The 18,886-nt window shown below is 37.9% G+C and overlaps 1 protein-coding gene across 11 annotated transcripts in view; it reads right to left on the minus strand.

Annotated features, from left to right (window-relative positions):
• LOC137285054 (calponin homology domain-containing protein DDB_G0272472-like) overlaps window positions 1-18,886 on the minus strand; it is a 168,086-nt gene that overhangs the window by 102,950 nt on the left and 46,250 nt on the right. For all 11 annotated transcript variants that reach the window (XR_010956942.1, XM_067817246.1, XM_067817247.1 and 8 more), the window contains exon 2: window positions 1,055-1,123. The gene's annotated coding sequence lies outside the window, so the exon portion shown is untranslated. The remainder of the gene's footprint in view (window positions 1-1,054; window positions 1,124-18,886) is intronic.

The following is an 18,886-nucleotide window of genomic DNA, read 5'->3' on the forward strand; positions in this document are numbered from 1 at the left end:
GGAGGATCAAGGCAAGCCAACACGGCCTGGAACATCCCAGCACAGGGGAAATACCAAAGTATAACATGGTTTTTTGTGTGTAGGTATTTTATGACAATCTAAGATGTTTGCCATTACAGGAAGGGAAAAGATGGGGACTCGATGACCCCTGGAGAATTCAGGATTCTGATGTAGCATTCTGGGTTGAAATCCATCTGTTGCTTTTCTTTGATTGAACTACTGTGATGAAGAATGTGAACAATTTGACAGGAATAGTTGGCACTGGGTGCAAGGTCAGATTCTATACTAGGAATTACGTGATGTGAAATGTAGCGAACTGGCATTGGTCAACAGATCTAAACGATTGCAGAATCATATTATTGGCCCATACAGCATTGCTGACATACCACGATTATGTTTTAACTTGTTAAGTAGCTGCTGCACTGGTGAAATAATTTCAGATTTGGGTGTGGTATAATAAGAACTTCAGAGAACGCACAATCATCTGACAGCTGTGGTTGGATAACTTTATATGTGATTCTTGTATTTTCCAACAGTAAATCCCCCCAGTAATTAAAACTGACCATATTTTTAAAAAACTTGTTGAATTAATTTTTTCACACAGTAGAAGTGGTGCAAAATGGGGATGGGGATTTGTTGTACCTCTAAGTCTTGTGGAAGAATATTACATTTTTATCAAAATTCCAAAAGTACCAAATGGCTCCAGTTCACCACTACATATGCATATGTATGAAATCTGACAAAGATACAGTGAATGATTTAAAAGTTCTGCTCCATTCAGAATGTCAAAAGTACCAAAAGACACCAGTACACCACCAGATCTTTCTGTGTGCCAAGTTTGCTGAAAAAATATTGAACAGCTTTAAAGCTCTGCTCCCTAAAAGACAAAGAGGGAGATGCACTAGTACAGACAAATTCATGGATGGAGTCAATACACCCTTAATACACACAATACAGATCCCACAGAAGTTTTCTCACAGACTGGAACACTGAATTCAGTCTGGGTTCAATGATGGAGCTATTAAAGTGAAGGAATGAAGAAATCTGTACTTACCAGGAGCTCAATCGGTCGATCATTAGTTACATGATTATCCTGAGAGATGTCAGCACAACAGGCAGACACCTGGAACACAACATAAAACAGGATAAGACTTTTTGTCTCTGAATATATATAATTTTGATAGCAACAAAAAATTCCTTCTACACTGAACAGGAGACCCAGTGACATGAGAGATTTACAACAAGAAAATCTAGTCATGCTTCATTTGGGGCTAAAAGAAAATAACACTGACAAAGACTTTCTAATTTTGACAATAACAAATAAACCCATTTGAATTGAAAAGGAGCCCTACTGAGATGGGAAATTCAGAGCCTGACTCTGGGAACCCAGCCTTGCTTTATTTAGGGCTTGAACACGTTTAAATCGTAAATATAAAAGCATTTTAGATTGCACAATTGACAAACGATTTAGGAATATATTTGTTAAGTTCAGATGTGGTTTATTAAGATTAAAATGTAATGAAGGGAGATGGTTAGGAATAGATAAATCTCAGCGTTTTATGTCCATATTGTTATCTAGCTACTGAAAACAAGTACCATTTTTTATTCATTTGTATGCTATATAGCACGCTACGAATGAAGTACCTCCCTTCTGTGTATCATCAAAAAATGAATATGTACAAATTTAGACTCCTTCTGTCAACGGATAATGTAGTAGTTGTAAAAAGCTTAAGTAAATTCCTATGGCATGCATATAAATTAAGAGAAAATACATGTACAATTTTAAATAATAGATAGATATCACATAAACAGTATATGAGTACCATAATATATATAATATATATTGTATATACAGCTGTATACTCTGCATTATATATGGGCCTGAGGCCTTCGTACTAGAAGTAAACACTTGAACAAACAACATTTATCAAAACGTCTACTTTAGAACATACACAAAGCAATTCATATTTAATACATGTATGGTTATGGTAATGGTAACCGTTTAGAGTAAGGGAGCGTCACACTGTTGCTTCACACAGACATTAAGCTAGTATTAACCAAAGGACACAGGTAACCCTATAGCAAAGCGACAGTGATTTTACAGCAGCTTCTTTTCCTATCTACTACAGAAGCATCCATACAATCATCATACGATTGTATCTTCATGGGTTTTGAAAAGCTGGCAAATCATCCAGGATCAGTCATTAGCATGACCAAGCAATGCAGCCTGACTATAACTACAAACTGATGAAGAATCTAATATCTCGAAGGGAGAGGGGGGGAGAGAGAGAAAGAAAGAGATAGAGAAAGAGACACAGAGAGAGAATGCTACGAACAAAAACAAAACCTCAAGTGTTATGGTAGATGAATAATTATCCCATTTGAACAATCGTTATTTATAGACTTCAAAGTAATTTCTATTCTATATGATGTCGTAAGTTGTTCACTGGCCACAAGGGGCACATGGGTTGATGTAGCATTGATGTTTGTTCAAGTTCCCTTAGTCCAAAGGTAATTTCCATACATCTTATGTGATTCAATGTTATTCAAGATAAAGAACAGCTATCATGAAGTCCCAAACGTGTTTGGCATTCCCAGATGGGTACATTAAAACTGTTACTCACTTGCAAACAGGGTACACTGTAAATAACAGAAGAGCACTAAGCCAGTCAGAAAGCGACACTTAAGTGTGAGGTAGAATAATTGTAATTGTACCCTTCCATAATTTCATTACAAAAATGAACATCTGGCCATATAAGCACATTTTTCTTTCCTTTTCTTATATATAGGTAAATTCACAACCCCGAACAAATAATGGAGGAACGTTAGTGACTCCACAGCATTCTTGTCATTATATTTGTTGCAGAACCAGTTGTACATCAGTCAGAAACTGTAGTTACCTCCGACACGTCCATCATGTATACAACATTGGGTCATCAAGCTACATGTGCGTACACCATCACACAAACATCAAGGGACAACATTGTTTGATGTATCTGATGATGCAAATTCTCCTGATGTAAAGTCAGCTAAGTAACAGCTAGTGTATAAACATGCAATGATATAATTTGCATACATTGTCAAATAGGTCTTTTCTCAGTATGAGAATAAAGCATGTATGACCCATTATAATGTTTTTGATTCAACACATAAATACATTTAACACATGTCTGTGAATATATATGCAAACACTAAATATACCAGTTTGGGTAATTCTGGTAATCCTGCATCTGGTGCACTTTCACACTTTTAGAAACAGCATTGTGAAAAACTCACTTTTTCAAGACACCACAACTTGTGAGCCAACATAACATAAGAACGTGCCACATGAAATTAAGCTTTTCTTTCATGATCCAGAGAACCTGTAAAATTCTAAGTAAAGACCCCTGATGATAAGGTCCATATTTCTTCAACTTTACTGAATGATATACATGCATTTTTTATCTTCAAAACACACAATTCATGAAATATGGAATTCTTATCTTACTTCAACAAAAACATGAAAAATCTTAACAGGACAAAACAAAGACTTTAGAAACAAACAGACCCAGCTATTTTACAAACAAATACTTCAAAGTTAACCTTAACAAAAAAAACAGTGTGAGTGAATTTAATTTTACACCACTTTAAAAACATTTCGGCAATATCACAACGGGGAAAGCAGAAATAGACTTCACACATTGTATTGATGTTGGGAATCAAAGCCAGGCCTTTGACATGACGAACGATTGGTTTAACCACTAGGCTACCCAACACTACATCTAAATGAAAGAATTCATGTTTTAATAATCAGTCCATAGATCAAGTCTTTCAAAGAAGCTGTTTTAGACAGTTTTTGTCCTGCAATGCTGTGTCTACTTATTTCATGATATCATAAGGTTCAGTGATAATATAAAATGGAGGCTATAACATCTTATATTCTCACTACACAATAGTTGAAACATGGGTGTAGATCTTGAAATATTTGTCCCAATAGCCATATTGATATACAATCCCTTGAAATGAAGTCCATAATGTATAAAGATAAAGAGGAAACTTTGAATGTAAAGTGGTTTAAAAATAATAATTCAATAAAAGAAACATCCAATGTAAAAAGGTTGAATAATAATAAGTTCTTGGTGGGTTCAACTAGGCAGTGTTTCCTGGGAGAAGTCTCATTCACTGTCTGGGCTGCGTGTAGATGGGGCGAGGGCTCTGAGCTGATGATGAGACTTACCAGCCTGACTGTGCCAGGATCACCCGAGCCCTCTCTGCTGCATATCTATCTTAATCTGTAGATAATCATAATGATAATAATTCAACAAAGGAAACCTCAAGTGTAAAGAGGTTAAATGGTAATTATTCAATAAAGGAAACCTCAATTATAAGGAGGTTAAATAACAGTAATTCAATAACAGAAACCTAAGTGTAAAGCACTTGGAGCTGCAATTGAATACAGGCTGGTAGTGCTGAAAGGGACGTGTGAGGAATGGAGGAGTTAAGGCTCCATGGTCTGTAAGAATGGCTACTAAATGACAACACTGACACAGACATTGAACCTACGCAACATGTGTGTTTTCTAATAACCCAATGACTAGTGAGCTATTTGTGACAATGTTGTACACATCAAACTCACATTATGCTTTGCGGTAGGTAAAGGAAGTGGTCAATCAATCATCGGTTGCCTGTGGTATATGGAGTGAGAGATAGGCTTAAGTGTTAGACACAAGATCTTTCACTGAGCTGACGAAACAGTATACATAATACACAGCCCCTCTCTGTGATCCACACTGGCACACTTACGCCTCTTATAGATTAATTTCATAAAGTGACGCATTATAAGGCTGCTGAATCAAGGTTATTAATTTCTGTAGCTTATCTAAATTTGGATGGTAGTTGCTATTTCATTCACACATTGATTCTTAAAATATTAAAGCAATTATTTACCAAAACTGTTGCTGTAGGTTCTTGAGTAATAGTCTTTTCATTGTTGTTTATGCTGCTCTCAACAATTTCTCCCTATATAATGGTGTCTATAAAGTCGAGTCTGGATGAGATGACTGACATAATGAGCCTCAATCTATGCAATTGGGATGTGTCTACCAAGTCAGCAAGTCTGGCCACCTGATCCTGTGAGCGGGACGCCAGAAATAAGCTTCACACATTGTACCGATGTGGGGAACTGAACCCAGGTCTTTGGCATGAAGAGAAAGCTTTAACCCCTGGGCTACCTCACCACCCATGGCTTGCTGGGGATTCCAACCCAGGTCATCAGAGGTTATGAATACCAAATGTTAAGAGCATGACAGCTGTTGAGTTGTGAAACATCCCACTTGGGAGTTTCTTTATGGTTAAAGTGTCCCTTGTCAAGTATCATGTCCGATTCCCCAAATGAGAGCCGCCTTCAGTCTCCTGGTGTAACATCAATGGTACATTGCTTCAAGTACGATAAAACATACAAAGCCTTTTATTCTTTCAGCTGGTTAAATAAAAACACCTACACTTGATTCTCGAGTTGATTTGCCATTTATTACAGAAAATTATTCAAAGATAACTGATTAATGTTTTTGACAGAACAAAAATTGCTTCATTCGTTATCATGCTTTACATCACTTCTTATCAATAGGAGGACCAAGTCTGTGATCAATACACTTTCCTTGGGGATGACGGACACTAGTTCATGTCTTGTGGTAAATATTCAGATGTTATACTAATTTAACTCTCTTTCCTCTCAAATTAATAACTTTCAAAGCCTTACTACCACAGAAAAAAATTAACTGCCTGTTCACAAACAATGAACCAAATAGTAGACATAATCTGCTACCAATGTACAACCTTAAACAAATGTAGAAAATCTCTGGACAGTCCTAGGCTATTATACACATTTTTATTTGTACATGCATTGTTACTTGGATTCAATATATATCTTGTTCATGTAGATTATAGAATATTGTCATTGTTTCTGCATGGAACGTTTGCCCAATAAACACCTTAGGATAGAGGGCCAAACTTGTTAAGAGAATACTATGCACGCTTCATGATAAATACATAGACATCACATAGCTTTCTGCACTGATCAGTATGAGAAGACTTGGTCAAAGGGGATTGCATGCATTCAGGAGATAGAAATTCTGGAGCTTCTTCTCCTCATTCCAGCTTTTCGTCACATGTTACAAACTCCATGTGTATAACTCCTGTGACAATGAACAGTGAAGTCCAACTCCCCCAACCTTCTGTATTGACTTCAAACACTGTCAGTCAGGGCCCAGTTTCACGAAGCTCTTGTAAGTCTAAGATCTCGTAACATTTCTATTATCCTAACTCATGTGTTATAGTATAGAAGGTACAAAGGTTACGAGAAAACTTACGAGATCTTAGGCTTATGAGAGTTTTGTGAAAAGGGCCCCAGGTCTCCCATCACCTTAGTGCATATTGTTGCCAGTCAGTAGTGAGCTGTTTACCACCTCTAATATGGAGGGGAGATTATAAGGATTGACACTTCATTCAAGATCACTGCACATATACACAGCTTTGAGTGAGTGACAGAGGAACAGATTGATTTTTGAAAAGCATATATAAATTGATGTCAAAATTACAGCTTCTTCTAGGTCATGACTAATAGACAAGAAGACAAAGTCATCAATATCCTCCGCAATGGCAAAACAACCTTCATGAATATGTCCACAAATTATGATTATGCCAAATGTTTTGCCAAAAAGAGCACTGCTACCAGTTTCAGGCTGTGTCAAAGTTGTTGAGACGCCAAAAATATTTCATTCAGAATTCCAAAACTACCAAAAGACACCAGTACACCACCAGATCTATTTATGTGCCAAGTTTGATGAAGAAAAAGGGACCGGTTTTAGAGTTCTGCTTTGGAAAAGAGCACTACCACCAACTTCCAACTACCAAACTTGTTGCCATGGAAATGCCAAAAATACTTTATTCAGAATTCCAAAACTACCAAAAGGCACCAGTATGCCAGCAGAGCTATCTATGAGCCAAGTTTGGTAAAGAAATATTAAATGGTTTTAAAGTTCTGCTCCGGAAAACACAAATATGTATGGACAGATGGACGGAGCGCATTTTAATACCCCTTGTAAAATGTGTGGCAGGGGATAAAAATATGTCCCACTTTCCCTGTGCTTGCACCTGTAATACAAAGCGCTATGTCTGAGTGCTTGCACCTGTCAGTTTAAAGCACTACATTCTGTGTACTTGTACCTGTAATATAAGCCCTATGTCTGAGATCCTGCATCAATTTTACAGCAGTAAGGTGTGCTTGCACCTGTAATTTTAAAGCCCTCTTTTCTGTGTGCTGCCACATATTATTTATTCTTGCACCTATAAATGAAATGCTTTACACTCTGTATCCCTTGTTGACTTGTTAAATGCTGCACTCCACAATGTCATGTGAGAACTTTCTGAAAATAATCAAGACTGGGCCTGACAATCCAGTGACTGAGATCATGAGCAACAGTGGCAGCGAGCCTGACCACCCAATCCCAGGAAGTCACCTCTTATGACAAGATGATGAAGACCAATTCCAACAATGGCCTTCATAAGCAAGGCCCCTTGTGCCTGTCATATTAATATCCAATATTACTGTAGGATAAACTAATAACTGATCACTCGGTTCCTGTCCTGCCTAGTTAAAAATGATCTTGACACTGTCACACCTATTCCTGCCTCCCTTTGCAGACTCTCTGACACTGACACCATCACACCTTGGTACTTGGTCTCCCAGCTCCACCTCCAGACTATCTGACATTGACACCACAGAGTGGCTTGCACTTTCAAACTTCTGCATTCCCAAACCATTTCCTTTTACTCCAAGATTTGTGGTTTGGCAAGCAGTCAAATGCTTTCAGAAATATCTCCAGGTTGTAACTTGTGTGTGCAGAGTAGATTGCAACAGTATGAACTGTAATCAGATTTCAGACAGTTTTATACATGATCCACGAACTTACACAATAAGCTTGTTTCCTACAATAAAATGCCACAGCCAAAATAACTGTTAGAAAATAACAGTGAGTAAAGCACCTGGAACAGAACAATGTGATACGACCCTGTGGTGCATTCTAATCCAGAAGTACATTCACCTGGCAGCTGTGTTCACAGGAGCAGGGGTCACAGAGATAAGAGGGGAGGGTCAAACGGCTCCTCAAGGGATCATGAAAGGATCACAGTGGGATCAGCAAGTCAAGGAAGGATCAGAGGGGAGGTCAGAAGGGATCATATTTGCTGTTACAGCACAAATACCATGATGTCACATGTCACATACACACTCGTTTGATGGAAACAGCTGCCTCTGCAAATGTTCTTTTATGTTAAACTATTTCTAGTCTGTGAACATCCTTAGTATTCTCTTGATTGTCTCATTATTAGACTTAATACATCTGCATCCGTAAAACTTTTTTGCCTTCTTTCTCACTTCAGAGGGGCTTTAGGGGAACCACCATTTGATGTTTTGGTTGCCTGTGGAATTTTGTTTGAGACAGAATATTTTGTACTTAACTTCTTTGAAATAAGTAGCTGTGAGAGGGAGAGTTGAACAAGTTATTATCTCAAAACATTTTTTTATGGCGATTATCCTTTTGTTTTTAAGGAGCAAACTACATTTCATTAAAACAGTCCTAGACAAGGACAACCAGATAGACAAATGTACAATCATCAATGATCCACATTCTCAAGCTTTATGCCAGAAAATCTTTACCAGGATGGTAAATAATGTCAGTATGATTTGAAATGATTTGAATGATTTGAAATAAATGTGATAGGACTGCCAGTAATGACTTGAAACACACTCTGACACTCTAAAAAAACCCAACATGTCTGATAACCTACAAACTTGTAGATTTCACCATTAAAATTCGTTTTATGTTTATATTCAAATGCTGATTTCATGTGTATGGTATTTATTTGGACTTGTTCTTTTTTTATCTCCACCACTTTATACCAAACTAAACAGACAAATGGACAATAATGGTCTAAGATAACTTAAAAACCTATTTAATCTGTCCTCCAGACACTGAAGCAAATATATCCAAGAAAGCCAATACAAGTCTAGAAACATGGCAAGTCTAGATTTCCACAACTTCTGAAAATGAAAAACGTCTGAGAATTCCTTTTCATTATATTATTTATTCATTTCACCATAAGCTTTTTTCCCCCCCTGTATGATCTGTTCATTTCAGAAACTAGTTGTTAGTCAAAAAAACGTTTTAAGCGATGCTGTAGAAAGTGCAGTGGTCTGCAGCTGCTGTTTATAGTAGTGTAGATTAATGTCCATTTTAACAAGATCTAGCTCCCTATGATACTTCATCACAGTTTTAAAATGGAAGTAAGTGAGTGAGTGAGTGAGTTTTAGTTTTACGCCACTTGTAGCAATTTTCCAGCAATATCACGGCGGGGGACACCAGAAAATGGGCTTCACACATTGTGCCCACATGGGGAATCAAACTGGGTCTTCAGCGTGACAAGCGAACACTTTAACCCCACCGCTCCTTTTAACATGGAAGCCCATTCATGCATAGTATACTGGCTTCACATCAAACAGTACATGTTTTATAACACTGGTGCCTTGTAACTGGCAGAACCATCACCCACATCTCACAGTATGATGCATGAAGGAGCTGGAGCTATGGTCTGTCAGTGTATGTTTTGTGGAGTCAGTGACAATAACATTGATAATAATAACGCTACATTTTAAGATAATAGATATTATGCAGAAAATGTGTTATTATCATCCTGATCTATGGATCCATGCATTTCATTTTAAACTCCCGTGGGGAATGCCAGCAAACCTGCCTTTGATGAGCTAAAAGATCTATCTAATCTAATCTGTTAAATCATTTATGTATTTTATTTAAACACTTTAAAAAGCCCAGAAAACTATGTTTATAATTTCAGATAATGCAATTCCATCTCTTTTGAGAGGAATGGTGTCAAGCCACAATTATCTTGAGTATTTCATAAATGAGATGCCATCCCCAACTTCCTGAGTCATATCTCCTGGCCAGCATAATGAGTGTCAGTATAGGGCCAGGACACTACAATCAACATTGTCACTGGACATTCCTAGCCAAACCAAACACAGTAGAAAAGGTCAAAATGGGATACAAGGGTATTTATCATGTCATCCCTTAACTGCCTATTACATTAATGTTAATTCTTGTGTATTTACGGGTAAATATGTTTGATGCAGAATTCATAATAGACAGTGGATGGACAGTGAGAATTATTGTGTTGTTTAAGTGAGGCAAAGTATCTCCTTCATTGACCCTACTTAACATTACCAACAATCACATACAAAGTTCAATGCAAACTATCTTTATTATGACCACCCAGTGTGCCCACTAAGTTACCACCATCCAATGCGACCACCCTAAGCTGCCTTCCAGAGTATTACCAACCTAAGCAACCAATCAAGTGTACACCATCCAGTGTGCACAGTATGTCACATCCATCCAAAGTAACTAACCTGAATATCACAATCCTTAGAAACCAACCAAGTCACACCCATACAATGGAACCAACCAACTCACACCCATACAATGGAACCAACCAGGTCACACCATTTACCAATGGCAACCAACCAAGTCACACCCATACAATGGAACCAACCAACTCACACCCATATAATGGAACCAACCAGGTCACACCATTTATCAATGGCAACCAACCAACTCACACCCATACAACCCAGTGCAACCAGCCAATACATACACCCAACCAGGTCACACCCATCCAATGCACCAAGCCAGGTCACACCCATCCAATGCAACCAATTAAGTCACATCCATCCAGTGCAACCAAGCCACACCCATCCAGTGCAACCAACCAAGTCACACCCATACGATGGAACAAACCAATACATTCACCCAACTAGGTCACATCCATCCAATGCAACCAACCTAGTCACATGCACACAATGCAATCAAATCACCTCATTACAATGAACCAATCAGGTTACACCAATACAATGAAACCAACCAGGTCTCATCCATCCAATGCAACCAACTAAGTCACACCCATACAATGGAACCAACCAAGACAAATCTATATAATGCAACAAAATAAGTTACATTCATACAATGATATAGAATAGATAGATATAGAATATTTGTATAGAGCACATATCCACGCACTAGTGCATGCTCAAGGCGCTAGTATTTTTTCCCTCAATCACTGGATGTCAATCTCAACTCCCTGAGGAGTATACAACTCTGGCTGCCACTAGGCGCACCAAGTTTATTGTGGCTCTCTCATCCTAGCGAGGTACCCAATTGACAACTGGGTGGACTGGGACACATAGTCACAGCACTTTGTCCAAGTTAACTGCACGTTGCTGTACCCACAACTAGGTGTATGCACGTGTTCATGTGGCCACCATCGGGTCATATACCAACGGATTCGTGGGTTCTTTTAAGTGCACAGGGCTGTGTACTGTACACTAGGGGTTGTGACAACACTGAAAGAGTCTGCACACAAAGTTGACTCCAAGGTTTTTACACCCGGTCACAGGTGGGCTCGATCCCGAAACCTCAACCTCGCTGGATCACTAGCCTGGCGCTTTAGCCAGCTCGCCCACCGTACCCCCAATGCAAACAGGTCACACCCATACAATGTAACCAACCAAGTCACACCCATACAATGTAACCAACACAGTCACATACATACAGTGTGACCAACCAAGCCACACCCATACAATGCATCCAAGTGTTTACAGGGTCCCCCAAATCACAACCATCCAATGCAACCAACTATCATACCATCCTCTTTAACAAACCATTCTACATAACTAAGTATAAACCATCCTGTGTAACCAACCATGCCCTGTAACTGACAAAGTCAACACCATCCTATGGTACCAGGTAAGCCTGACACTGTTGTGCTTCATATGTCTACTGGACTGCATCAAGCCTTTAAGTGACACTGCTGGACTGCATCAAGCCTTTAAGTGACACTGATGGACTGCATCAAGCCTTTAAGTGACACTGCTGGACTGCATCAAGCCTTTAAGTGACACTGCTGGACTGCATCAAGCCTTTAAGTGACACTGCTGGACTGCATCAAGCCTTTAAGTGACACTGCTGGACTGCATCAAGCCTTTAAGTGACACTGCTGGACTGCCTGTTCATACTGGACATTGTAAAGGCGGTCTCCAGATGGCAGTAAGATCAGATTTACAGCTTGCACCAGAGTTACAACAGCTACCATTACTTCCGCTACCTGTCTTCATGTCAGTGCCGCACATCAGGCCATTCACTCATAGCTAAATATACAGGGTGAAAGAGCACTTCCAACTACAAGGGCCAACTAAAATAGCTGGACAAGGGTGATGAGGGGAGATTGCTCTCTCTCTCCTATAGTAGAAGCTTGTTCAAATGCCCTTGTTGGAAGATGTCCCAGGATATTGGCAAATTAGGAAGATTTAATCGGAGTACAACACATGGGGTTGGAAATTCTTTCTGACAATCCCTAAACCTGAGAACCACTCTCAGTACCCAATAACTACCATGGCCACTTAATCTCACTGCAAGAAGGAAACTGGCTAATGATGATATGCTTTGACAGTGTGAATTTCAGTACATTTTCTAAAATAATTCATTCTGAATGTTTCACCAATAGATTAAAGGTCAAATGCTACCAAAAATCAAACATAATTAAAACACAATCATCACTTATTCATGCTATATAAAATGCATTGCTGATTAAGAACAAACAAATAAACAAAATTACAAGCTTATAATCTCAAATCAAAAGTGCAATATTTTGTACTTGGGTTTACCTCCTTCAAAAAGCAGCAGCTGCAATACCAAACCCAGTTAGAGCCGGTGGGTGTGCACTCAAGCATAACAAAGCCTCTTCATTGACAACGGGTTCATTTGCTGATATGCATAGCTGGTTCTTCGCTTACGGCTTATAAGTCCGATAGGTGTTAACTTCAAATTGCACATGGTCAATGACTGAAGTTGTGCATTGCAAATTGCCATTAGCAGACAAGCAGGCAGACATTAAGTTTTCTCTGTGATAGAGTGCCTATCATGATCAACATGTTTTTTTTTTAATGTGACAAGGTTTGTTTCCATAACCAAGATACTCCGGGCAGGCATACTGTTTTAAGCGCTGTGAACCTAGTCACTGTGCATGTGTTATGAGCGCAGCGCAGCATAGCTGTTGAAACCACTTTTTACACGAGCGCTGAGGGAAAATTAGTGAAGCATTTGAACTTTGATTTTGCTGGCTTTTTTGCAACTTAATAAGCAGAATTGGCATTCTTGATGATTAGTTTTGGTAAGTCCATGCCGAAAGGTATCAGAATTTGCAAAGTTGTGTATTACATTGCATGTGACCTTTAAATAATACACATTACAATGAACTCTAAAAGACCACTATTTCCAGCTCGTTGTAACAGTACAGCAAATGGTTAAGAAACACAAAGAGAAGACAAAAACAGAGTTTGTTTTAAATGTGTTTGTCATAAACATAGTTTACTGTATTACTGATATTTATCAATCACAATTATTAACCAAATTATACTATCTAAAATACAGTTCACAGTTACCTTTCTAATTTTACCATATTTCTTAACACATACACATCCTCAATTATTCTATTAAACCATGAGAAAAAGATGAATACTGCTCAATTTGGCATATTGTCATACCATAGTCTGCCGTACAGACCCTGAAGCAAATATACCCAAGAAAGCCCACGCAAGTCTAGAAAATGTGGCAAGTCTAGATTTCCTTAGCATTCATTCCGAAAATGAAGAAAGTCTCAGGGCTCGATTTCATTTTATTATTTTGTTTTACTATGAACTTTTTTCAGTAAAATATGTTCATTTCAGAGACTATATAGTTGTTAGCCTAGTCATGCTACAAACATCCTCATTCTATTTGAATCTTCTTTTCATTTCCGGCAATGTAAATTCATCCAAATACTTATACATAAACTGATACATCATGTCACTGAGGGTGTGGGTCTGTTCTACAAAATCATGGACGAGCTGAGGTGATTGTAACTCCCATACTTAACACAGACTTCCGATAGTGCTAATATCGCCTTGTGGAAGGGTGTGACTCTTAGTCTACGCACAGATTTAACATCTTTAACACCTACTCTGTGCATGACCAGTGCTAATATCGCCTTGTGGAAGGGTCTGATTCTTAGTCTACGCACAGATTTAACCACATCTTTAACACCTACTCTGTGCATGACCAGTGCTAATATCGCCTTGTGGAAGGGTGTGACTCTTAGTCTACGCACAGATTTAACCACATCTTTAACACCTACTCTGTGCATGACCAGTGCTAATATCGCCTTGTGGAAGGGTGTGATTCTTAGTCTCCACACAGATTTAACCACATCTTTAACACCTACTCTGTGCATGACCAGTGCTAATATCGCCTTGTGGAAGGGTCTGACTCTTAGTCTATGCACAGATTTAACCACATCTTTAACACCTACTCTGTGCATGACCAGTGCTAATATCGCCTTGTGGAAGGGTCTGATTCTTAGTCTACGCACAGATTTAACCACATCTTTAACACCTACTCTGTGCATGACCAGTGCTAATATCGCCTTGTGGAAGGGTCTGATTCTTAGTCTACGCACAGATTTAACCACATCTTTAACACCTCCTCTGTGCATGACCTTAACATATCCTTTGTTTTGATTTTGAGCCCCCCTCCCCTCCCTCCCCGCCCCCAGTTAGCCGTGACCTACAGTAAAGGTAAAGTAGGTGGGTTGTGACCTTTGAGTGATGAGGCTAGAGGAGGGCACCAGCTTACAGTTGTCCGACACATGTCACCGTGCTCCTACACTTCTCCCTAATTACTAAACATTTACTTACACCTTGTAGAGAAACCACAAGCCAACCCCTACTCTAACCAGGACGGAAGATATCTGTTGTTAACATGGAGATGGCAGATCTCGTTGACATATAGCATCTACTCATGAAATATGGTTCTTACAACGCATAAGAGATGAAGTTAGTGAGATGGTAGTCTGTCGTACAGACCCTGAAGCAAATATATCCAAGAAAGCCCATGCATGTCTAGAAAATGTTGCAAGTCTAGATTCTTCTAGCTTCTGAAAATGAAGAAAGTCTTAGTCATGATATTAATATTTTGTTTTACTATGCATTTTTTCTGTAAAATATGTTCATTTAAGAGACTAGTTGTTAGTCTAGTGAGATGGGATTCACTTGGTTTTCGGAGGCTTAATAAGTCAGGGGCTCCTTTCACGAAGCAACCTTTACTAATGAAAACCTCAACTCCCATTCTTTAACATTAGACTAATTACTGAAGTACGATCACCTTAGTGCTTTGTAAAAGGAGGCTAAGATCTTTAATCATGAGGCTGTTACTGTCTCAGTAAAATAAGAGTTTCTCCCATCTATGTAGGTGTTGAACTATGTCTAGGAAACAACCCTATTTCTCCAGTGGAAAGCCTGTCCAACTGTATCAGTGATATAAAGATTGTATGTCCCATTTGAAAAGGTATGTATGTCTAAAATATAATAAAAGTATCTCCTCAGATTATTTTGTATTAAAAAGTCTCTATGTAATAATATCACTATCTCCTCATACAAGTGATAATTTCATGCCAAATTTTAAATGTTTATCTCTTTCACATAATTATATGTATACAAAAGAAAATTCTTCAATTATTTCCTTACCTTTCATAGTATATTTATTTATCTTCCAAGCTAAAATTACAGTGTGAAATTATCTTATTTCTTTAAATGAATGAATGAAATTATCCACTCAATGATACTGTACAAGTTAGCAAAAAAGATATATTTGCTATAAAATATAACAAAACAGAAGTCTTTAATTTCTATATCTCACAGATAAGCACAAAAATTCTAGAGTCTACATGGTAAATGAACGTAAAGAACATTTTCCCAATTGCAAACAGCAAAATGGTAATAGTAGCCATGTGGTTTTCAAAAAATCATTTTGTTGCTGAAAAAATATGTGAAGTTCACATACATTTTCAATTTACATAATTTACAACTGCTGACTCAGCATGTACAAATGCCTTAACTGAAACATGACGTCATGTATTTTAACATTGTTTGCATAGTTTTAAGGTAATACAAATCATGCAAAAAATTCCTCTGTAAATAGACCTTGTCACATACATTATCACACATCCAAGTTATGAAAACCAATATCACCTACCTACCCACTGTTTACATTCCCAAATATTTCACAGCTTGCCCTAATCAGACATTCCTGCCCAAATTCCCGGTTGGGATGATGGAATGAAGTATATATCCCAGTACTAAACCATTACCATTCACTGATGGAAGACATAACAGGCCAATGTGCAACACATGTCGGTACTGAAGATGTCACGTCACCTCTGTGTAGTACAGACATCAGGTAGAGGCTGTCCTTTGTGGACGTGTTCTAACTCACCTCTCTCAAACATTTCACACAGACTCATAGCAGAGATGCTTGTCTCATTTACAGCCAATGCCATTAGTTTGCTGCATGTACTTGCTTCTAAACAGTACTTACATTTTCAATGTTTCTTTTCTTATTAATGATATAAATCCTACAGATCTTTTTAAAATTAGTATTTCAATATGTGTATGAAAAGGAAATAGTAAAGTATGTATGTATATTGAACAGGACTCGAGTTAAAGAGATGTTAACTGACTGCACCAGGAGAAACCTTAGTTATAAACCTGGTTGCACCAGCCAAATTCCTGTTGCACTTCTTTGTTTTCTGCACATAATGAAAGAAACATGCTATTGAGTTATATAGATGTTTCATTTAGAAGTTTACCCACTCAAAACTGAATAGCAAATGGGGCAAAGTTAGAGAAATAACTAGGCTGCACTTTGTACAATTGGGCTGCACCAGTGCATGTAACAGAGCACAAAACTGAGCACTGTACTTGCATGAGTTACTATAAAAGTTGAAAAAAAAAAAAATTCATTAGAAACTTGGTTTTCGTGCAGGTTTTCGTGAATTAACTTTTATCCTACACTTGTTTGTGTGAACAAAATGTTAATCACTGCCACTGGGTAGGAGACATGACTGAAAAGTAGAAATTAGACTACAAGTTGTTTTAAATTTTGCCATAATTAGTGCTGACCGGAAAATTTTGTCTGAAATTCATTAAAGCATAACTTCAGGCATATTGGCAACTATTAATTTATTCATGTACAAGAACATCCACAATTAAACCATGAATAACATTGCCCTTAAAACAAGTCGTCAGTAAAGTAACATATTTCAAACACAAACAACTGATCTCACTTTGAAAGTTCAAACACTCAACAAGAACCTGCAAAAACAGACATCCAGCCTGTGTTAACGAGACATTCTCACCTGTGCTATTCCCAAACTCCCCAGACAACATACCTGAAAACCAGTCATGATTCATATTGTTGCCATTACCTGCACATTATCTACAACAGCTGACAACATTTCCACCTGTGTACTTTCATACTTTGACATCTACCTTAAGGTACTCTTGTTTGACCATGCACCTGAGACTAGGTTAAAATAAAGACCTGGGTTTGTTTGATGTGAACTGTTTGAATACTTACAACCCTTCATAACCCATTTCAAGCAATAATATAGACAAAACATTATGATCACTTTTCAAATTGAACATCATACAATTTCACAAACAGTATTGTGATGGAGTAAGGGTAGCTTAGTGGTTAAAGCATCTGCTTGTCATGCTTGACCTGAGTTTGATTATCCACATGGGCACAGTGTGTGAAGCCCATTTCTGGCAGTACCCGGCTGTGATATTGCTGGAATAGTTCCAAAACAGCATAAAACCATACTCACTCACTCTGGATGGTAAAAGGTTCAAGATATTGTAGTAGAAAGGCGATATTATACCCTCAACAACCATGGATGAAGATCTGAATGTTGGTCTCAACAATAACTACTGTTATAACCACACTATATGTAAGAATTGTTACCCGATTAAATAAGTGAAAATAATACTGTGCCAGATCGACCAATTGTATTTCTTGTTTTATGGATTTCTGTCCTGCCTAAAGGCATGAGGAGATAAACATATGTTAAAAATCACCGATCAAAGGACTTTTCCTTTTATAATACTAACCATATTTTACTTTTGGCAATTTATGAAGAGTACATTAGGGAAAAAAGAACCTAAAACATGTTCAAGGAGGTTTACATCTTTACCCACTAACCACATTAGGATGTTATTATATGAGAGGAGAAAATTACTTTTTACTATTTAGTATTTTGAAAATGTATGATCAGTGGATCCGTAAAACTAGAAATATAATTCGTCCACCCTTTCTTAACAAAAAGATGGCTGAAGATTTCAAATGATTCCTTGATAGGAAATGATACAGCATATGTATCATGTTAGAATAGTGATTTAATACACTTCCTTGATACAGGTGGAGGTTAAGAAAAGAGAGTACTTTATTTGATATAATTATCAAATGTACAAAGTTGACATATTCATTGCAGACTCACACCCTACTTATGCAAACTTCATGAAATTCTGGCCTTGATGCCAATTTAACTGTTCTTAAAGTTAACACACCATCATTCAAAAAATATACTTTAGATTACTCTGTACATCAATAACCATCCTATTTAAAATTGTACTTCCCAACTTCTAAAAAGCTTCTCAGAGACATTAAACAACCATGCTTTCACTTCAAGATAAATTCTACAGGGAAAAGGTAAAATTGATGTGATTAACTTGCACAGCAATAAAACTGTGCACAGATTTTCTCACTGAACTGAGGCTCCTTTCATTCAGCACCGTTTAGCTGAGGTTAACCTTAACTCCTATTCTTTAACACTGCACTAACGTTACCTTAGCAACATCCAGTCACCTCAGTGCTTTGCGAAAGGAGACCCTCCTGATTATTTCGTT

The sequence above is a fragment of the Haliotis asinina genome, chromosome 5 (assembly GCF_037392515.1).
Source record: "Haliotis asinina isolate JCU_RB_2024 chromosome 5, JCU_Hal_asi_v2, whole genome shotgun sequence".
NCBI lineage: Eukaryota > Metazoa > Mollusca > Gastropoda > Lepetellida > Haliotidae > Haliotis > Haliotis asinina.